We start from the raw sequence: 23410 nt of genomic DNA, 5'->3' as shown, positions 1-23410 counted from the left end.
CAAGGCTGTACGGACCAGATAAAAGGGAGTCTAGACTCCCGGGTGCTATCGCACCTTTTCGAATAAAATTACTTACCCAGATCAGCTGAAACGTAACAATAACAATAATATACTTATGACTGAGATTACTTGCACCATATGTGACATCCTGCTTTCTGCTTAGAAGTTCAAAGGCAGAAATGGACAGACAACTAAATTCTGCTTTCTGCTTTCAGCTTACCCAAAATCAAACATTCCACTAAATTGACTAAGGCAATCTACAGTCATATATGGACCTAGTAGACGAACTATCTGTGTTTATACTAGAGATTTATGGAGTAAGCTGCAGTGAAATGTAATCACATAAAAAGTAAACTGTCGTTACCTCATTGCTTCCAAAACTGCTGTGGAAACAGAAACATGGGCTGTTGTAATCTGATGTTTTCTACTCATACAGAGGTTATGTATAATAAAGAAATTGGAAATATATTGTATAAGACTATAAATGGGAAACGATGTGAACTCGACCAATTCATATAGTGAATGCCTGAATCTTATTTCTGTTGCGTAACACTGAAACAAAGTAAAATAAAAGTAAGCGAAGAGTAGTTAACACGCTCACCGCTTCATATATTTGGCGCACACAGTGATGGTGGGAAACCAGCGTATGGTCGTCCAGGTGGGTTTGGGAAATCAGCGTACGGTCCTCCAGGTAAGTGCTTACAAAGTGCAGCGAACAACTCGACCTGGAAAGTCTTAAGGTCCACCGAAAAGTATCGAAACTCCAGCTTGTCTCGTGAAGATTTTAAGTACACCGTGTACATGAGCAGGAATCCCCCGGCTGCACCAACTAGATGCACATCCTTTACCAGTAACCGGATGACCTTCTCCACATGCCATTGGTTATTTGTCAGAATGGAATACGCGAGCCAAATTCGGCGATCTTTGATGTCCTTATCATAGCCGTTACGTGTAGTGAGCATCCCGAGCATTCCTTTTTCTGCCTCGACAAGGACAAATCTTTTACTCCCTAGTGACTCAGATTGGAGGTTGACAGTAGAAAACTCCATTGCGCGCAAGTCAAGCACAAGTAATTTGTTCTGCAATTGCAAATGCCAATAGAAGCATCCACGGACGAATTGACGACTTGACAGCCCAGGATCAGAATTTACAAATGAAGCAAGTGTGGCCGACGCACCCCATTGGTCATAAGTAAGAACATGCCATTGTCCATTCAGTGAGGAGAAGACCAGAAGCAACAGATTCATTCTGCATTGCGCCAAGCATATCACCCTGAATGACAAGGGGTCCTTCTTGTCCTCACCGGGAGAAAGGAAAGTCTCCACATCGAGGAGTTCCCGTTTATGGACCAGCGCGTTCAGGTCAACGGGAATGGCCGGCAGCATGATATAGCGACGGTGCACAGGGTCGCACACCGTGAAGCCCATGGGGATGCGTCTACCAACAAAATTTCTGACCAGGATGTCGGCCAGGAGGACACGTCCGTCAGAGAAGTCAATTGGACTCTAGGTATGGCCGGCGGTGGAGGGGAGGAAGGAGGAGCAAGAGAAATCGAAGCCAGCGAAGGCGCGGGCAGCGACGGCGGAGGGGTGCGGCGGCTGTGCTGGGACGAAGGCTTTCTGGTTGTCGAGAATGCCGATGAGAGGCGGTGGGTGGAGGGCGTGGTAGCGGCGCAAGAAGTCATGATGCACAATGATGTGGCGGAAGGAGAGGCAGGCGGCGGAGGCCAGGGCGAGGTCTTCGGCAGCGGGGAGGCGGAGGAAGATTTCCTCGAGCAGCACATCTAGGATGTCGGCGATGGACGGCGCCATCACGGTGGTCAGGTGGGGATTCGGTTCGGCCTTGGGAAGGTATGGCCCGTGGAGCTTTTGTTCTCTCGGGAACGGCGGCGGCGGCGGCGACAAGCAGGTAAGCTCCGCCCTCTTTCTTCCACGCTGCGCCACAAAGCTCGCCCAACCGTTGCTCCCCGCCCTTTCTTCGCCGCTGGGCCGCCCCGCCCCCCCACCGGCAGCTGCTCCCCCGTGCCCTTCTTCGACAGGGGCCGACATTAACAGCGTCTGGCTCATCTCCCCCCTCTGCTGCTGCTCCGCCGGATCACTTGCCTCAGAGTTCATGTTCATGGAGGATCGGGGCCTAGGGTTCATGGGGGAGTTTAGATTGCGACTAACGCTGACCTTACCAGAATATTGGCTAGCCCACGATATTTGGTGGTTGTTTGTCTCACCCCGTGCGCCCGCCCACGTAATTTCCGGCAGCACGCCGGCGAAATCGTGTCGCTAATCGCTATCCCTTCTAAGTCGGGATCTATGCATGCAAAGCAGTTCTGATTTCCATGAACAACAACTTTGTAGCGCGCCGACTACAACAATCGTCTGACATTTTTCTTTCTTTTCTCCTTGTTGGATGCATCTTAGAACTTTTATCAGTTTTGCTCTTTAGAAAATTGCATCTAAATTTCAATCTATATAAATTAGTAATTTTGAAAATACAAATTTTATTTTTTTAACACAGTACAATCGAAGTTGTTCACATACATGACTACACGAGCGACTTTAATTGAACTGTGTTAAAAAAAACCACACATTTTTAATCATCAAGTCACATCTGGTAACAACCCAAATAAAAGGGTTATTTTAACAAACTTTTCAGCGGTACAATGGTTACAGACCAAACAACAATGACTTGCGAAAAAATTGGTTGTGCCCTACTTTGGTTGAACACGGTAGAAACATAGGCACTCATACATACGCACATACACTTGTATCTATAAATGCATGCACGCACATCCTATCCCTATGAGCACCTCTGAGGGACTGAGATGGTATATCATCTGAAGACCGACGAAGTCGCCACAGACATCATCATGGTCGATGGGGACTTCTCCTCCCAGTGAACGTACATCATCGCACTAGTAGAAAAAGGGTCATCTGTCCCGGTTTGTAAGGGCCTTTTGTCCCGGTTGTTGAACCGGCCATGACTAAAGGGTCGTTACTAATGCCCTAGCCCTTTAGTCCCGGTGCTTACACGAACCGGGACAGATGGGCCTCCACGTGGCTGTTGCGGCCAGCCCAGTCAAGAGGGCCTTTGGTCCCGGTTGGTGACACCAACCGGGACCAAAAGGCATCCACGCGTCAGCATTTCAGTGGCTGGGGTTTTTATTTTTTTTTGAAAGGGGGGAGGGTTTAGGGGGTAATTTAGGGTGTGTAAGCTAGCTAACAGAGAGAACTGTCCTCTCTTATTTCCGTGCTTGATTTACCAACGATACTGCTATGCCTAAACATGGCTTAGATTAAAGTGAAGGCAACATGTGATGCATGTCGAAAGTAATATTAATCCTAACTTGATCAAGTTTGGATTAGTACTACTTTCGACATGCACCACATTCTTTTTGCCTTCACTTCATTCCAATCCATGTTCATTTCACCCACTGATATATAATAACTCTTCATGCCCGCATCATGCATCATCATAATAACAAGTCCTACTAATCATCATCATACAACTTCTACTCGTTATTAATAACAAGTCATACGATCATCATCCTCATAGTCATCGAACCAACCACTAATAGGAAAAGGCCTGCTAGTGGCGCACCTGTTTTGGCTACTAATGGCGCACTACAGGTGCGCCACTAGCATCACGCCATTAGAATTTTTTACTAATGGCGCACCACAGGTGCGCCATTAGTATCCGGTATACTAATGGCGCATCACAGGTGCGCCATTAGTATCTGATATATCCCACGGTGCGCCATTACTATCTGACTTAGAAGTGCGCCATTACTAACAATTTTTTTTCAAATTTTTTTCAGAATTTTTGTTTCAAAATTAAAAAAAAAATCACAATTTTTTTTCGTTTTTTCTTTATCTCGGGTCACTAGGGCTTAATCTCAAGCCAATATGCTTAATCTCAAGTCAAATCGCACTCCGTGGTCAAACTTCCCGGAAGGTCACCCATCCTCACACTACTCCAGAGCACGCTTAACTTCGCAGTTCTATCCAACCCCAGCACCAGCTCACTTCACAGGCACTTGTTGACATATCTATCATAAAAATCCTATTAAACCTTGTTGATGTCTAGGACTTTGTTCATGTTCATGAGTGTGATGAAATTTTGTAAAAATATTTCAAACTTCCCGGTCATATTACGTATCATATTTTGAAAAAAAAATTCCAAAAGAATTTTTTTTTAAAACCAATTTTTTTTCTGTTACTAGTGGCGCACCTAGCAAATGGTGCGCCACTAGTAAGTTTGATTTTTTTTTCATTTCCCCCCTCTAGATCCTAAAAGCCCCGTATCTTTCGTTCTGTTAGGTTTTTGGGGATTTTGAAGATGTTTAACGGGGTTCCCCCGGTTCAAATCGTATGTAACTTTTTGAGTAGATGATGTTTCATATAAAAAACTTTTTAATCCGAGTTCGTATGCAAAAGTTATGCCCATTTTACAAATTCCAGAGTGATTTTGCAAATAAAGTTGAAATTCATATTTGTAAATTTTCCCAACAACTAGACCACATATCACATGGGAAACTTATTTTATTTTATTTTTGTGACATTTCCATTATTTTTTTATTTTTTCTAAAACTGAAAAGGCGGTCCAAGGGGGGTGGATTTTTGGGCAAAGTTAGTAATTGCGCACAGTGGGTGTGGTGCGCCATTACTAGTTTAACTAGTAATGGCGCACCACACCCACGGTGCGCCATTACTAACTTTGAAAAAAAATTAAAAAAAAATTGTTAGTAGTGGCGCACCGAGGGTGTGGTGCCCCATTACTAGTTAAACTAGTAATGGCGCACTATCCCCTGGTGTGCCATTACTAGTTTTGAAAAAAAAAATAAAAAAAATGTTAGTAGTGGCGCACCGTGGTATATAGTAGTGGTGCACCACATGTGTGGTGTTACATTAGTGTCCATATTATCTATAGCCCTTTTCCTAGTAGTGAACCCTACTTAATTGTTCTTAGCACATAATCATCAGTATTAGGTAGGACCAAAATACCCTCTTTAAGGTAAAATAGCATAAAAACAATATAGACCCCGACTCTCCATTATGGAGAATGGAGATCATCCTGTCTCCAATTTTTGCGCTTCGCTTCCTTTTGCTTCCAAGAACCTCCTTGCGACTGTCCATACATTTTTTCCATTCTTTGATTTTCATGTCTCCACTTCTTTTAGAAATCCGGTATGGACAGTTGAGATTCGTAGGATGACCTGGTTGTATGTTCAAAACATCAAGACTACCATTCTGATACATCAAATGAGGCACACAATCCTCTGGGATTATCTGTTGAAAAACATAGTAATAACTTCATAGTTACCAATGATGTACTAGTTTTAGAAGTATGCAAAAGATGCACGGATGTCGTAATAGTAAGAAATCTTATCAGGGTATCTCCATAGTAGTTACTGTAGTTCAACACGTGCACTAGCACGTATTGACCATAATGTGGAGGAGTTTTATAATAGATATTGTAATTCTCAAGATCAGTTCCGACCAGATGAGTTTTCTCATAAGTTAACTCAGAGCCATCGGTGTAGTAGGTTCTGTCTACCATGTTCCGCACATTGTTCGAACAATCAAAATAAGCTGTCAATGAAAATAAGCTGTCAACTATTTTGAAATGAACAATATAAATTAGCTAATAACTATGTTTGAGAAACTCACATAGCGGTAGAATTGGAGGCGTATCAACAAGGACCCAAATGTCCATATCTCTTGCTCAATGTCAGGATCACCAAGATCCATGATGACAAGCATACCCTCATCAAAACCATACATCTTGCAAAATGCTTCTCAATTTGTGCAACCAAAATGGGTTATGCTCTCAGAATTATACAGATTTACTTCAAAATCTATATCATGATGGGTCCTTAGGTGAATTTTCTTTGTATCCATACTTTCATGGTCTTCAAAACCCATCCTCTCCAAGACGTAGCGTCTTGCGTGGCATGGGATAAGCTAGTCGAATTGTAAAAGATGAAAAGTACACGTTGAAATAGTTGAAGTCGTGCTTAATTACGAAAAAATAACACTTGTCATCGTTGCGTACCGTTTCAACATCGAAGGTCTCCTCCAGCTTAATACTGAAGCGCCGATCTTCGTCCAGGTGAGGCCTGTCGCACAGACCTCGGTCGTCGTGGCACCAGTCGCACTCCCACGGGAGACTTTCGTCGTCCGAGTACGACATTTCCTATGTTTATAATTCAAATATTAAACGTCTACAATTAAATATATGTACTAAAAAACCTAAGTTAGATCATTATTATTCATCACGGGTTGACTATCGGTTTGTCGAGTCTTTTCTTGAAAACTCTCAGCTCACGTGGTGTATACATTCGACCGTTGTTGATGGTCGCTCCTCCTTTCATACCCGAGTGCATTACACCAAAATGTCTAGCACACGGGAATGAAGGAGAAGCGACCCCCACGACAACAGTCGGGATTCTTCGTCCTCTCATATATATATGGTGGAACTCTCCCTCACTGATTCCTCTCAGACATTTGCGACCGTCGGTGATGGTAGCTCATTCCTTTCGTTCCCGAGTGCATTACACCAAATTGTCTAGCACACGGGAACGAAGGAGAAGCTACCCCCACGACAACAGTCGGGATTCTTCGTCCTCTCATATATGGTGGAGACTCAATAGACTTAAAGTCAACCCGAAATATCGTTTAATTATCTTTCTAAAACCGGTTCGTGGCTGGTCGCACCTCGAGGTCGGAGGGGGTCGGTGATGGGGACGACGGCGGGGATGATGGAGGGGGGCTCCTAGATTTCTGCGAAAACAAAAACCCTATAAGCTATCAACTAATCGTATGCATACGCCTTGCATAGTGCTCTCCAATTTTAGCATTCAAAGTAGGAGTAGTTTTCCAATTTGAGCATTCAATAAGCAAAATCAAATCACAAAATAAAGTAGTATTCAAATTAGGATGCATTTAATTATAAGCAAAACTACATCATCTCCATGCGTCCGTACATCATCAAATATTATCACTAATACACCTCGAATACTATCATACATATAGCATCACTAGTACAGCTAGAACCGTAGCGCCCGACGGGTATCGGCGCGGGAGGTGGATACCCAAAGAGAAGGAACCATCACAGGATCATAGCTCCAGTGAGATCCCTGAAGAACCTGCCAGGTATTGTCGAACCTGCACTCCAACGCAACCATGTAGCGACGGACGTGCTCGTCCTCCTCGCTGACACGGTGACGTACCACCTCCTCGGTGTCCGGAAGCCTTGGCACCATCACTGGCCCACGCGACCGCCACCAAACAAGGATCGGGTCAATGACGGGCTGGCTCCTCACCAACCTACGCCCCCCGGAAGGTAGCACCTCCAAAAACCAGCCCGACGGAGCCCAGTCCCGGACATGGCCCCTCTGATCAAGCCGGCCTCCTCCGCCGAGTCGACGACGAGGATGCAGGATTGGCATCGTCGACGTCGATGCAGGAATAATTGCTTTAACTAAAAAAATAAACTAGTTCTATTAATTTTCTTGCTAAAAATAAACTACTTCTATAGTAAAATAAATTAGTTTTATAAGTCAACTAGTTCAACTACTAAGCACTTACTATAAATAGAATAAAGTAGTACTTACTAAAAATAAACTAGTTTAACTAGTTCTATTATTTTTCTAACTAATTCTATTAAACACTTTCTCTTCTTATTCTATGAACAAAATTACAACGGAAAAAAATCATAAAAATTCTATGAACAAGATAAAAATTCTATGAACAAAATTACAACAGAAAAAAATTATAAAAATTCTATGAAAAAATTGACATATTTTTTGCATATATATGAACACACAAACATTTGCATATTCAACAATAATATCACAAAAAAAATCTATGAACAGAAAAAAATTCTAACTTTTGCATATTCATTTATGAACAAATTACAACAACTCAATTAACTACACATCTAAACTACACATCTAAATTAACTACACATCTAAATTAGGAAAATTCATATGAGCTCACTAAGGGGGCGGCGATCAACGAGGAGGCAGGGCACGGGGGCGACGGTGAGGGGCGCGGCCACGGGCTACGAGGAGGCAGGGGGCGGCGATGGCGACGGTGAGGGGCGCGGCGACGGGCGACGAGGAGGCAGGAGGCGGAGGTGAGGGGCGCGGCGACGGACGACGAGGAGGCAGGGGGCGCGGGGCGGCGACGGCGTCTGGGCGGCGTGGGACGGCGTCGGAGGCAGGGCGACGACGGCGACGGCGAGCCGTAGAGGGGCAGCCTGGCGGCGTGGTCGGGGCGGAGAAGACGAACTGAATGAAAAATTTCACAAGTGCTAGTTATATAGACGAAGCATTGGTCCCGGTTCGTAACACGGGAAGCGGCGGCCTTTGGTCCCGATTGGTGGCACCAACCGGGACTAAAGAGGGGGCATAGTGCCACGAACCGGTACCAATGCACACCTTTAGTCTCGGTTGGTGCCACCAACCGGGACCAAAGGCCTTGTGCTGCGGCGCCTGCGTCGAAAGTTTAGTCCCATCTCGCTAGTTGAGAGGGGCGCGCAGTGGTTTATAAGCCCCACTGCCGCACCCCTCTCGAGCTCCTCTCCATTGTAGGCTTACGAGCCTAATTGTTACTGCTATGCCTGATGGGCCTACTGGGCCTTCTGTGGGCCTGAATCCTGGCCCATGGATGGGTTTCTAGTCGTATTCAGGCCGTGGTGGCCCAGTAGGTGGCATATTTTTTATTTTTTGCCTGTTTTTTTGTTTTCTTTTTTGCTTTATTTATTTTGTTTTGTTTCTACTTACAACAAAAAACTTATTTATTTTATTTTGTTTCTAATTACTTATTTATTTTTACTTTATGATAATTCTTTTTGCTATAATTTTATATAATTTTAGTTTCAATAATACATAGGTTTCTTATAATGTTTTGAACAGAAAATACTTGGTTAATTTTAGTTTCATAAATTTTATTAAAGTTATTTTATTTTGTTTCTACTCATATATTTTAATAAAGTTTATATTATTTTGTTTCTAATTACTTATTTATTTTATTTGTTATTTTTCATGCACCATTTTTCATGCATTTACTGATTATTTTGAGCTATATGACCCTAAAATTGAAAAGCATTTTAAATGAACTCTGAAAAGGTTGAAAGTTGGCATGGTATCATCATTTCATCCACATAGCATGTGCAAGAAAGTTGAGAGGGTTACGGCAAAAACTGGATGCACTTTGTGTACAAAACGGATAATCTCTTTCAAAGTATGAGGATTTCATACGGAAACTCGTCTGTTACAAAGGGATTTCATTTTTTAAAACTTATTTGAACTCCCGACTTTTTGTGTGTTCAAAATGCATCATTCAAAGCCACATCATCATTTTTCAATCCTTTCTGACTTCATTTGTTATTTTTTTATGCATTTACTAATTATTTTGAGCTATAAGACCCTAAAATTGAAAATCATTTCAAATGAACCTGAAATTGAAAAACCATACAAATGAACTCTGAAAAGGTTGAAAGTTGGCATGGTATCATCATTTCACCCACATAGCATGTGCTAAAAAGTTGAGAGGGTCCCGGCAAAAGCTGGATGCACTTCGTGAACAAAATGGACAATATCTTTCGAAGTATCAGGGTTCGGAAGAAAACTTATCTGTTACAAAGGGATTTCATTTTCTTGAACTTATTTGAACTCCAGACTTTTTGTGTGTTCAAAATGCACCATTCAAAGCCACATCATCAATTTTCAACCCTTTCTGACTTCATTTGTTATTTTTCATGCAGTGACGGATTGTTTTGAGCTAAATGGCCCTGCAATTGAAAAGCCCTACAAATGAGCTCTGAAAAGGTTGAAAGTTGGCATGGTATCATCATTTCACCCACGTAGCATGTGCTAAAAATTTGAGAGGGTTACGGCAAAAGCTGGATGCACTTCGTGAACAAAATGGACAATCTCTTTCGAAGTATCAGGGTTTCGGACGAAAACTCATCTGTTACAAAGGGATTTCATTTTCTTGAACTTATTGTGTGTTCAAAATGAACTATTCAAAGCAGAGACTGATTTTGAATGGTGCAGATTCAACACACAAAAAGTCTGTAAAGATCGCCAACCCCAACATAAAAAAATGAGCATAGATGCGCCTATAGAGAGAATTCAACCTAAATTCATAATAAATTTCTGTGAATTTCAAAGAAATTTACTCTGAATTTAGGTCAAATTCCCTGTATAAGGGCATCTATTTTCACTTTGAGAGGAGCTCAACAAGGCAGAGAGGGACGGGCTTATAAACCAGTGTGAGCGCGCTTCGGTTGGCGAGGTGGGACTAAACTCTGACCGCAACGAGGACCAACCCTTTAGTCCCGGTTTGACTAATGGTCATGGGCCAGGGGCGAGGCGCATTGGTCTCGGTTCGTGCGTGGAACCGGGACCAAAAGGTCCAGACGAACTGGGACCAATGGCCCACGTGGCCCGGCTGGCCCCCTGGGCTCACGAACCGGGACAGTTGCCTCCTTTGGTCCTAGTTCGTGAGCGAACCGGGATTAATGGTATTACGAGGGCCGAACCAATGCCCTGTTTTCTACTAGTGTCGGCCGGCCTGAAATAATGCAGTAAAATACGAGCACCAATATCAAGTCTGGAAGTTGAACCCAGTTGGGCCGGAAATACCATTGTCCTCCTACCCATCCAACCACAGGTTGGTTCGTCATACCAAAATTTTGGTGGGGATAGTTGGACCATTAACCAAACATACATGCCCTGGTTTGGGGTAATAGGGTATTTTGATCATCCACTATATACACCTACAATGAACTCTCTTTGTACGTATCTTCTTGTTCTTTTGCTGAAACTCTCTTTGTATCTTAATTTCAGTTAAACTGCAAAAACGTCTTATAGAGGTAGTACCTCTTTATTTCGTCCAGTGCAAATTACAGTACTCCCTCCGGTTGAGTTTATAAGTCGGATAAGAGTTTTTAGGTTTCCAATTTTGACTAATAAAATGTATAATATTCCCGTCAAATAAATAAATAAATAACAAGTACAATATGCCAAAAAATATGACTAAAAACTTCTTTTGAAAATGAATCTTAAAAATATTTGTGTTTTCAATATAAGGCATGTTCTTCTAGTTCAACTTATAAACCCTATTGGAGGGAGTGCAGTCTTAGAAAAACACTGCCAGCCGACCGACCGGCTACATCTTTCATGGGTCTCACACAGCTTGTGGGTCCCACAAATGTGTCTTTTTTTGGAACATCGGTACAGACACGAGCTCTCATATACACGCGCATACACTCACCCCTATGAATGCACATACGCACACCCTACCCCTATGAGCCCCTTCGAAAGACTGAGCTGGCATATCATCTTGAGATTTACGAAGTCACCGTCGGTGCCTCGTCATCGACGGGAACGTCTCCTCTCACAGAATGCGCATTGCTGGAAATCCTGAAATAAATCAAGGAATAAATGCGAGCACCAGGATTTGAATCTGGTGGGCTAGGGATAGCACAGTCCCTCTAACCATCCAATTACAGGTTGGTTCGCAAGGTCCCACATATGTGTCAGCCACGCAAACCATGTCCCCTCCTTTTTATCCCGTAGAAGACACGACTTCTAGTCACGTTTCTCCTCGCAGAAGACGCCATGACCACCTCCTGCCTCCCCATAGGCCGCTGGCACGTCGAGCCCGCAGGACCAGTGCGCCGCTGTTGATACTAATATCTACTGACAAATTATTTGTCCTCCGGCTGTTCAAGATCATAGTTCAACTGGTGGTCAAAATGCGTAATTCCTCAACTCTGCATCATTTTTACTTCTCAGTAAAGCAGATTAACATTACAGAATAACCTGACCGACAAAGAGTTCGGCCAAAAGAAAATAAACATGACACACCCCATTGTTGAGGAAATCGTTAACTGGTAGCTGCTCGGTTGGCTGGCGAGTAGGGGATTAATATGCTAATCGGCAAGTTAATTAGCCAGTTAATCAATTAATCGGACGATTCATCAGTTTATCGACTATTCGGTGACCCTACGAGTAGGGATTAATCGAGAAGTTAACTGGCCAATCGCATCAATTCTTGAACAAGGCCCCAAACTAGTTACATTATGGATCAGCCATGGAGTGGTCTGGATGTCCACACAATATATCCTCCCAGGAAGCTGTTGCATGGATCAATACCAAGGCTATCATCAAGCCCTCAACCCATACATGCCATCCTATTAACTATCACTCCTAACATGTTCTTCCTGAAATTAGACACATTTTCTTGCAACATGCCAACGCACCCGACCTTTAACCCTGAATTACTTGTACCTCTCACTACTAACACATTCAGTTACGCAAATAAACTAACATAGCCAAGTAAAATGCACAGAACCACCACAACAGCAGCGTCATTAGCGAAAAATTGCCACTTTACAAAACGTGGGAAAAGACACCGAACCAAAAAATTGACAGTGCCGAAAAACACTGTCCGTGATAGTTAAATGGTTTGATGACATCACTAATTGGCCTGGCCCACCCATCAAGCTGAGTTGGAAGGAAAAAATGGCCACGCGGGGCATGTTGACTTGGTCTTCTTCTTCCTCCTCCCCCTCTCTCTTTGTTGTAATTATCAAATTATAACAGACCCTTATTTGTACTTTGAGTAGCATTTTCAAATTGATGACACAGTTCTGTCATTTTGTTTTTACATGGTTACAATACACTGGCTGTTTAGAAACAACCCCTTATTTTGTAATTATCAAATTACAACAACCCCTTATTTGTACTTTGAGTAGCATTTTAAAATCGATGACACAGTTCTGTCATTTTGTTTTTACATGGTTACAATACACTGGCTGTTTACAAACGCTTGAATGTCTAAAATAATAGGTTTGCCGTGCATAAAATTTGAGTTAGCTTGATTCAGTGTAATGCTGCAATGACAATATCCAAATGAAACAAAGTATGTCTTACTAAATGAAATGATTTGCCTTGGGAACTAGATGGCAGATTGGTTTCAAGCCACCATGTGTTGTGGATGTGAAAAAGATTTGGGCCAGGGGACCTTGTACCAGATAGTTTCACTCAGCAAAAGGATGCTTAGAAGAACAAAAATGCATTTTGGTGCAATTGAGCTTTCAGAGCGATGTTTCTTTTCATGCTGCAAGAGCACTTAGACCCAGGGCTAGTTGTGTGCAAACAACAAGGCTAACAAGAGTATTATGAAATCTCAATTTCAAGTTGATTCTAATAGCAATGATAACATTGTATGAGTAGAAATTATCAAATAATAAGTTGCTTGGTCTTTCATTTTTCTTTGGATTTAACCCCAAGAAACAAACTAATTGTTATCTTGAATGAAAATTTCAGCTTATTGATGTTTTATCGTGTAAGCATTAGGTTTTGGAGCCATATGCACTTTGATATACATTTGCAAAATTAAGTTTGTTGCTTAATGCCATATGCACATTAGAATGACGCAAAGTAGCTATTGATCTACCTGATGCTGTCGTATAAATAAATACATTGAAGTGTTAGGCTTGTCTTCATGTGCTTTGTATTATATTCCAAGCTGTGGTAAATTCATCCTGTTTCATCTATGCACAGGCATCAACACCACTTGGGAAGAAGGTTGATTCCACTAAGGGCGTCATGTCGCAGGAAGAGGAAGTGATACAGGAATGAGACATATTTACTTGTTCAACAGTTGGTCATGTACGCCAGTGATGTTGTATCATGTTTGAAATCCTACATGGCACTTCCTGAACTTATATAAAGCTTGAGTTAACTCTGAAGCAAGCTGAAGATGTTGCTTGCTCTTGATGCTGTGGTAGAGATGAGCTGTCTGTATAAAGTTCCCCGCTCCAGTGTAGCGTATGCTATCCAATAACGAATGCCCTAGTCAACCGTAGACTAGACTTGTTTTGCCTAACTTTTTGACGTTTGCATGTTTTTAAAAGGATTCGAGCACCTGATTACAAGCTTGAGATGCACATCATCGTCTGCCTTATTTTCTTATTTTGAATTTTATATCGAGTATAGTGGGCATAGGTTGTGACTACATCTGAAAGACTGTACTGTGCTGCTTTCGGGAAAGCAGAGTTCTCTGTTTGGGGAGTTCCAGCTCTCTTGTTACTTTCTGCTTCCAACAAGATCTAGGATGTACATACTGTAGAAATAAGTATGCATCAATGTTCTAGCTAATAGCTGCCCAAGAAAGCCGCCAGAGCTAAGCTAACTTCATTTGGGCATTCTGTTTATATGCAAAAATTTGTCTACCAGTATGTTCAGGCACTTTCACAAATTTCAGAGCATACATGTTCCATACATTATTTTCCAGATATTACCGGTTTGACAATGCAAAAGAGATATTCGAGCTGATTGCAAATCACAGGAGCTACTGGGTCTGTGTATCTGTCACAAGACTCCCAGTTATCAAATATTATGCAATAAGTTGGTTTTCCACCATCACATAATTTAGATTGGCCTAAAAGGAACGAGTGACAGCTTCTGCATGTCCAACTTTCACAATATATATAGAGATAGTACTCGTAAGGCCTGAACAAAAATTTGGCCCCTCAAGGAAGCATCGATGTAGTAGATGCCAGTAGTGGTTCCAGACCAAGTTATTCCGTGCAGCAATACACACATTTTTTCTTCAAAACCATGGCATTGCAGGAGTTCACCAAATCATGAAAATCTCAGACTTCGAACAGGGCACACCCAATCTTTTAGACATGTACATTGCAGTAGCAGCTATGTTCAGAGATTCGGTTGTTTGAACCTAGTGAGTACCTAAAAGTTCATAGCTTCAAACACACACTTCAAATGCTGTAACTGGGGAAAAAATTTACGCGAGGATATCATTCACGCACGCACACATCGTAGCTTCCAACATGCTAACAAGCAAATGCATCCAAAATTCTAACATATTCAATGGTTTGTAAATAGCCAGTACCTAAAATTTCAAAACATGGAAACACATCAAGGGAATAAATCTAATCCACGCATCACTTTCTTTTCCTAGACCACAAGGCGCATGGAGGAACAAACTCTTCTTCAAGACGGCATCAGCATCTGCAGATACATGAAAGTCATGAAACAACACGAACTTCCCATATGAACGGCACAAAATAGGAATATAGAGCTACCGAGTACATGTAACAGGCATCAAATATATCACATCTTCTGCATGAACTTGACACTACTCCCTCCGTTCCTAAATATTTGTCTTTTAGAGATTTCAAATGGACTACCACATACAGATGTATATAGACATATTTTAAAATGTAGATTCACTCATTTTGCTTCGTATGTAGTCATTTGTTGAAATCTCTAGAAAAACAAATATTTAGGAACGGAGGGAGTAGATCTTTGCATCACATTTCCCAGTGGCATTTAATTACATGAAAAGAAGAAACTACCAAACAGGGAACAATAGTCCAAATATGTGCTTTGCAGACCCCCTGAATTTCCAATGTGTGCATATGATTAAGCAACCTAGAGTTTCCACGACAAGAATGCACTATGACGAGGTCTCCATTCAAGAAAGCGATATATCCAAGGACTGGTGCTGCATCCTTGTAAATAAAGTTACTTACCAAGATCAGCTGAAAGTAACAATAACTATAATATACTTATGACTGAAATAGTGAAATTACTTGCACCATATGTGACATCCTGCTTTCTGCTCAGCAGTTCAACGGCAGATATGGATAGACAACTAAATTCTGCTTACCCAAAATCAAACATTCCACTAAATTGACTAAGGCAATCTACAGTCATATGTGGAGCTACTAGACGAATTATCTGTGTTTACACTAGAGATTTATAGAGTAAGCTGCAGTGAAATGTAATCACATAAAAAGTAAACTGCCAGAACTACCTCGACTGTTCGTCCTCGGATGACTGTAACTGACTTTCTACCCTTTCAATGAAAAGAAACGCAAAGGTCTTTTGCATTTTCTCGAAAAAAAAGGAACTACTTTATTGCTTTCAAAACTGCTGTTGGAAGCAGAAACGACATGGGCTGTTGTAATCTGATGTTTTCTACTCATACAGAGATTATGTAGAATAAATAAATTGGAAATATATTGAATAAGACTATAACTGGGAAACGATGTGAACTCGACCAACTCATATAGTGAATGCCTGAATCTTATTTCTGTTGCGTAACACTGAAATAAAGTTAAATAAAAGTAAGCAAAGAGTAGTTAACACGCTCACCGCTTCATATAGTTGGCGCCAACAGTGACGGTGGGAAACCAGCGTATAGTCGTCCAGGTGGGTTTGGGAAATCAGCATACAGTCGTCCAGGTAAGTGCTTACAAAGTGCAGTGAACAACTCGACCTGGAAAGTCTTAAGGTCCACCGAAAAGTATCGAAACTCCAGCTGGTCTCGTGATGATTTTAAGTACACCGTGTACATGAGCAGGTATCCCCCGGCTGCACCAACTAGATGCACATCCTTTAACGGTAACGGGATGACCTTCTCCACATGCCATTGGTTATTTGTCAGAATGGAATACGCGAGCCAAAATCGGCGATCTACGATGTCCTTATCATAGCCGTTACCTATATTGAGCATCCCGAGTTCCTTTTTCTGCCTCGACAAGGAAAAATCTTTTGCTCCCTAGTGACTCAGATTGGAGGTTGACAGTAGAAAACTCCATTGCGCACAAGTCAAGCACAAGTAATTTGTTCTTCAATTGCAAATGCCAATAGAAGCATCCACGGACGAATTGACGACTGGACAGCCTAGGATCAGACTTCACAAATGAAGCAAGTGTGGCCGAGGCACCCCATTGGTCATAAGTAAGAACATGCCATTGTCCATTCAAAGAGGAGAAGATCAGAAGCAACAGATTCATTCTGCATTGCGCCAAGCATATCACCCTGAATGACAAATGGTCCTCCTTGTCCTCACCAGGAGCAAGGAAAGTCTCCAGCTCGAGCAGTTCCTGTTTATGGACGCATTCAGGTCAACAGGGATTTTTTAGAGAAAAACGGCTCTCAGCCCCGGCTCCACTTGTATTACCAAATGAAACCACAGATAATCATATCCTGTTTACAAGCACGCGGGGGGATAAAACAGCACACACGCTGCCCCAGCAAAAGAGATGTCTCAGCCTCAACAGGCAGAGCGCCAAATATTAAACTACTAAAAGTATCAGGAGCTAGAGCTAGTCTCAAAGACACTAACAACCGGCAGAGAAAGGTAAACTGGGGCAGAGGACCACCCAGATCTCAGCCGGTGTCACGGTTCGTGCAGCACCTCCAAGCACTGCAGAAGGCCTAGCCAGGCTCTGACCACATCAGGAGGGGGGGGGGGGGGGGGGGCTCGCGCTTCCTGCACCAGCTTTTTCACCAAGTGTATCACTCTTTCTTTGACAGGGCCAGAGCATCGAACCACCCAACTGCCTAGTATAGTAGCAGTTTTCCTCCACAGCACCTGCATCGCAAGCCAGGGAACATGATTGAAACAAATGTCGTTACGATGCTTCCACAGAGTCCAAAGGACAGCAGAATGTAACAGATGGTCTGATTGGGTGATTTTTGTGATTAAACCACCAGGCCAGCATGTCATCAATGGGCATTCCGGCTTGCTTGTTAGATATAGCAAAAATCACTCTCCATAGTTCTATCGCAACAACACAGCAAAAAAAATGATCAATAGATTCAGATTCACCACAGAAAAGACAAGTAGCATCTTCTACTTGCTGTCTTTTTTGTAGATTGTCTCTCGTTAATAACTTGTTTTTGGCCATAAGCCAGAGAAAGATCTGAATCCTCAGGGGAACGTTAATATTCCAAATAACTGTTAAGTTACCCGGGCTAACCCCCCTAAAATTAACAAAGTTGTAGAAAGATTTAACAGTGTAGACACCCTTAGCTTCATAATTCCAGCGGATGGTATCTTCTCTGTCATTTAGATTAATGTTAACAATGCGGATGAACATATCATTCCAATCAGCTAGCATCTTTTGGGTGAACCACCTCCTAAAAGTAATCTTAAGGTTTGTGCCATCCCAAACTTCACTAATAGAGATATTATGGTCATTGGCAACATTATACAAGTCCAAATATTGGGTAGCAAGGGTGGTATTCCCAATCCATTGATCTTCCCAGAATCTAGTACTCTTACCGTTCCCAACTGTCCAGGAATAACCTACACTAGTGGCTTTAGCAGCCCAAAGGATCCCTTTCCAAAAGGGGGAAGCACCATTACTAGGGCAAGTAAAAATGTTAGGACTACGCGTTCTATATTTGGCATCAATAATTTGCTTCCAAATCTTGCCCTCGTCCAGGAAATATCTCTTAATCCAGGAGGCTAAGAGGCAGAGATTCATGTCAGCAGTATTTGGGATACCCAGACCCGCATGCTGCTTTTGTAGGGTTACATTCCCCCATGCAGCAAGGTGATATTTATGATGCCCCTCATAATCATCCCAAAAACAGTGAGCTAGTTGAGAATTAATAAGTTTTATGGCCCACTTTGGGAATTTAATAATCCCCATAAGGTAGCCAGGAATAGTGGAAAGACAAGTCTTCACTAGTGTGAGTCTCTTGCCGGAAGACAGTAGTCCCCCCCCTCCATCCAGCCCCTCTCTTGATGATTTGATCGACAGTAGGCTGGAGCTCACTTTTCTTTAGTTTTCTGTGATGGAGAGGAGCACCTAAATATTTAATAGGGAGCTCACTTAGTTTGCAACCAAGAATTTGAGCAAATATATTGGCATCATCCTCATTAATATTAATGGGCACCAGGTCACATTTGTGGAAATTAATTCACATATCAGATAATTGTTCAAAGCAGGAAAGTAACCATTTGAGGTTTCTGGCATGAGAGGTGTTATTACTGAGAAAAAGTAAAGTGTCATCAGCATATTGCATACTTACGATGCCAGCTGGATTGGAGCTAGGGAAAAGACCTTCCAGGATATTATTCCTGGAGGCTTTAACAAGAATTCTAGTAAAAACATCAGCTACTAGGTTGAAAAGAAGAGGGGAATAAGGGTCCCCTTGTCTCACCCCTTTACCAGCAACAAAGAAATCACTGTCCATCAGAAACTCTTTGTTGATCATGTCATAAGCTTTTTCATAATCTAATTTAAATACAAAACCAGACTGCTTACTGGAGTGAACAGAATGAATAATTTCATGGGCTGCAATAATGCTCTCAGCAATATATCTGCCTTTTATAAAGGCTGTCTGGTTAAAAGAAATTAAGTCTTTGCAAATAGGGCCAAACTTATTCGTGGCACATTTAGCAAAGATCTTAAAACTGCAATTAATCATAGCAAGAGGCCTAAGCTTCTCCATCCTAGTGGCATCAGCCTCTTTAGGAACTAAAGTAAGTAGGGAGAAGTTGAGTCTATATAGGTCTAGATCACCTTTCTCCCAATCATTAAACAGAGCAAATAGGTCACCTTTAATAAGGTCCCAAAATTGCTGATAAAATAGAAAAGGAAAGCCATCTGGCCAGGAGCTCCTTCAGCATATGAGCCAAACACAGCATCCTTAATTTCCTTTTCAGAGAAGGGGGTGTCTAGAATGCAATTGTGTGCATCAGTAACCTTCTCTCCATCTTCCGAAAATTCATCTTTTAGGTTGATGTTAATTTTATCTTGGAAACCAAATAGAGTTTTGTAGTAATTCACAACAATATTCATGATACCTTCAGGGTCAGTTACAGTACCTTCACTTCCTTCCAGCGCCATGATCTGCTTCTTTCTCCTCTTTTGATTAGCCACAGCTTTAAAATATCCAGCATTTAAGTCCCCTTCCAGTATGTCTCTCTCTCTGGATCTCTGCCTGGCCTTGATTTCTTCTTTCCTCCAGATTTCTTCCAGGTCTCCTGCAATTTTTTTGATTCTCCTGTTAGTGTTAGGAGAAGGAGGATTGGATTCAGAAAAAATATCTAGACAGTTATACTCAGCCACCAACGCTTGTTTGTTCCTGTTCTGCTCAGCTTCATAGTTGGCCATCCACCCTTTAATGGCTTTTATGGAATTTGTAATCTTGAACTGCCAGACATCTATTGCCTTTTTAAAAGGGCATTTAGTAGTCCAAGCTTTAATCACAACATCTCTAAACCCATCTACTTTCAAGCACCACTTTTCAAATATGAAGTGCTTGTCTTTGGGAATGGAGAAAGCACAGGTATTAATAACCAGTGGAGTGTGATCACTCCCTAATCTAGGCAGTGCTTTAAGGTGCATACCAGGGTAAGCAGAGGCCCAATCAGTGGACATGAACACTCTATCTATGGTGGCCAGCAATAAATTGCCCTGATTGTTGCCCCAAGTGAACTTCCTCCCATTGATCTTGAGCTCTAGTAAGCCAAATCTATTAATCCAGTCATTAAAGAGGTCAGCCCAGTGTTGATTAATAACACCAGTGTTCTTATCACTAGCCTCTCTAATAAGATTAAAATCACCCCCAACCAGGGTGGGTCCTGACCAGTCAGCTAACAAGGAGTGGAGTTCGTTAATGAAATCCAATTTAAACTGGTCATAGGTAGAACCATAAACAGCAATAAGTCTCCAAATAGAGAGATCCTGTTTGTTTTTAAGCAAGCAAGACATACTAAAATTGTGTAAATCACATTGGACTATTTCAAACAGATCCACCTTACATCCAATCAAAATCCCTCCCGCAGTGTTAATTGCAGGGAGCCATCTCCATTGGAAATCAGATCTGGGATCAAAAGCTTCAAGCTGAAGAAGAGTAAATTCTTCTTTCTTGGTCTCAGAAATACAAATAAAATCAGGGCTATTGGCTCTAATTAGCTCTTTCAGTTTGTCAACTTTGATGGGGCCATTCAACCCTCTAATGTTCCAAAAAAACATATCATTTAACAATAAAGTCAATTTTCCTTCTCCCTCTACAAGAGCTGGATTTCCTATTGACCTCAATCCAAGGGGAGTCTGAAGTAGGGAGCACATTCATATGTGTCCCCTCTTCTAACTCAACATTATTCCCAGGATTGGCAGCAATATCACTAAATTCCTCACCAGTAATATCTATACTAGTAGGTAAAAAATCAGGATTATCAGAATTAAATTTAGCAAGTCTATCTAACTCAATCTGCTTAATAGTGTAGATGTTGTCTCTGATATCCTCCCTGCTATCACCCAAGTTAATACCTGAGAACTCTGCAGTTTTAATAAGGAGAGAATCATCTAAACAAGCAAAAGAGTTATGTGTACCTTTTCTTATAGTAGGTTTTTCCAGGTTTTTAATTTGCTTCAACTCCTGGGCTTTTTGAAGAGCTGGCCTGTCATCTCTCTTGTTCCTGGTGCGAACTCTGGAGGCCACCACAGGGCCCCACTTCTGTTGAGTACTAGTGCACTTCTGAGAAACAGGCTTGTGAGCAGCAGCTTCAAATTGATCCAGGAGGGGGTGCCCATGGTATCATTGTGTCTCTTCTTCACTGCCTCAAGGTAGCTTTTGGTCATAGGTGCATCCCAGGAATTTGGAGGAGACTATTATTTCTTCATTAGCTCTGGGAGCAGGTGTAGAGCACTTCTGCATAGTCCTGGCTCCATTGGATCTAGTGGTTTGATGCTTGTCTTTGGCATTGTTGTTGCTATTTCCGGTGTCCATATCTTCTCCAAGTAAATCATCACCACTTGAATCAAATTCTTCTTTAGTATGCTTGTTTTGAGAGGGATTGTTATCATCAGGGCCTGGAGGATTATCTGACTCATGACCACTCACAGCCTCAGACTCCACAGTAAACTGCAGCAAATATAGTTCATGGTGTATCTCCACCATCCTGTCTCTAGGAATCTTAGCAGGGTCTCTGACAGCTACCTGGATCCTCACCTTCTCATAGAAGCTCCTGAAGATAGTGTGCCAATCAACATTAACAAGGACCCCAGCATAGTATATATTTGAGAGATAATGTTCCAGGATATCCATTTGGGAGGTAGTCCTTCAATCACAATCCATGTTTCCCCCAAAGTGCCATAAGCTGGCATTTCTCCATTCCAATCACTGAAGGATATAGTCACTCCTTCTTTCTTCAGGTTAATGGAAGGGTATTCCACCAAATCCTTGATCTTCTTGTTGGGGGGAAACCTGACAATGATTTTTTTCTCATCATATCTTCTGATCTGCCAGGGCCAGTTAGTTTTCCACATATCAGAGAAACATAGCCCCAGCTCTTTCTCAGTGATCTCTCCTTTTTCAATTAAGACTAGGCCAACATTCCCAAAGTTTAGCCACTCGCAGTCCTCCTTGCCACCAGTTTCAATATGAAAAAATCCTAGACCATTATTAGCACTCCCCCCAGTACATGGCAGCAGGGTAGGCTCTGTACCAGGTAGGACATGTATCCATGTGGTGGCCAGGGGTCTTGCAGATGAAACACACTTTTGGGATGGGGCACATGCCCACAAAGTGTCCTGGGAGACCACAGTTGTAGCAAATTGCCCCTATGAACTTAGGATCAACATTAAAGGAGGAGGATTCATCACTAGTAGTAGCAGCATCTGCCTGCTTGATCTTTTGGTTCTTCTTTTTCTTATTCTTACTAGAATCCGGCTGGCTGTTCTGCACACTTCCTCCAGTAGATGATCCACTTCCTCCAAACTGAACTTGCTGCATCTGAGGGCTGAATTGTTGGGGAAAAACCTAAGAAGGAGGCAGGTACTGGAAAGGGAACTGCTGCTGATTCGCCCATTGTGGCATCTGCTGCAACTACTGCATCTGAGGGTTCCAGCCCCCTTGATATCCATACATCTGCCCTCCTGCCTGCATCATAGCTTGAGCAGAACCAATTGGAAACAAAGGGGGCTTGGCGTAGATCGACATCTGCGGTGGAGCAGCTTGAGGCGCCTGAGGAATCAGCGGCGCCGGAGCGGTCCCATCCTGCCCCGACGGAGTGGGAGCAGGGGGACGACCATTACGGCCCCTCCCCGAGCCATATCTCCCTCCACGGCTGCTGGCATCTCTTCCTCCTCCAGCGATCTTAACAATGGAAGCGAAAGGGATCTTGCCCGATTTCCTCGCCGAGTAATCTCGAGAGAAGGAGAAGATTTTTGGAGCTGTCAAACGATCCTTATTACCGACTGGGTGGCAATCCGCTTCAGTGAATTCTCTAGAAATGAATTTATCTTTTCGAACCCACACCTGATTGGATCTGCTGGACCTGCTATGCATAGGACGAACCCTAGCTCACCCCCGCCCCAGCCCCTCCTGGTGCGGATCTAAGGGGGAGACGCCTTTTGAAGGGGCGCAACCACCACTCCCGCTAAAGGTATGGGGACGGAGCAAGCGGGGTCCGCTGCTAGCTGCTCGCTGACCTGCAGGGCCCTCCTGGCAGTGACACCTCGACCCACGGCTCTCCTCATCGGCGAATTGAACGGCATCGGAGGCGGCGAAGCATGCCTACTCTTAGCATCACTGCCTCTCGTGTACGCCATGGGTGAGCTT

General features: G+C 42.7%; 1 long non-coding RNA gene and 2 pseudogenes across 1 annotated transcript; all 3 read right to left on the bottom strand.

Moving 5' to 3' along the window:
• Positions 1-2120, bottom strand: LOC109759886 (uncharacterized; annotated as a pseudogene).
• A 14079-nt stretch (positions 2121-16199) lies between these two features.
• Positions 16200-17284, bottom strand: LOC123494829 (uncharacterized; annotated as a pseudogene).
• Positions 17285-17307: 23 nt separating this feature from the next.
• LOC123494644 (uncharacterized) lies at positions 17308-23140 on the bottom strand. Its single transcript, XR_006665935.2, has 3 exons — positions 21181-23140; positions 19668-19826; positions 17308-17420 (listed from the first exon to the last, which is right to left on the bottom strand). It is a non-coding gene; the product is annotated as an uncharacterized lncRNA (long non-coding RNA).
• Between the last annotated feature and the right edge of the window lie 270 nt (positions 23141-23410).

The sequence above is a fragment of the Aegilops tauschii genome, chromosome 7, assembly GCF_002575655.3.
Source record: "Aegilops tauschii subsp. strangulata cultivar AL8/78 chromosome 7, Aet v6.0, whole genome shotgun sequence".
In the NCBI taxonomy this organism is placed as follows: Eukaryota; Viridiplantae; Streptophyta; class Magnoliopsida; order Poales; family Poaceae; genus Aegilops; species Aegilops tauschii.
The sequence above is the reverse complement of the archived record's forward strand: the minus strand, read 5'-3'. Positions and strand labels throughout refer to the sequence as shown.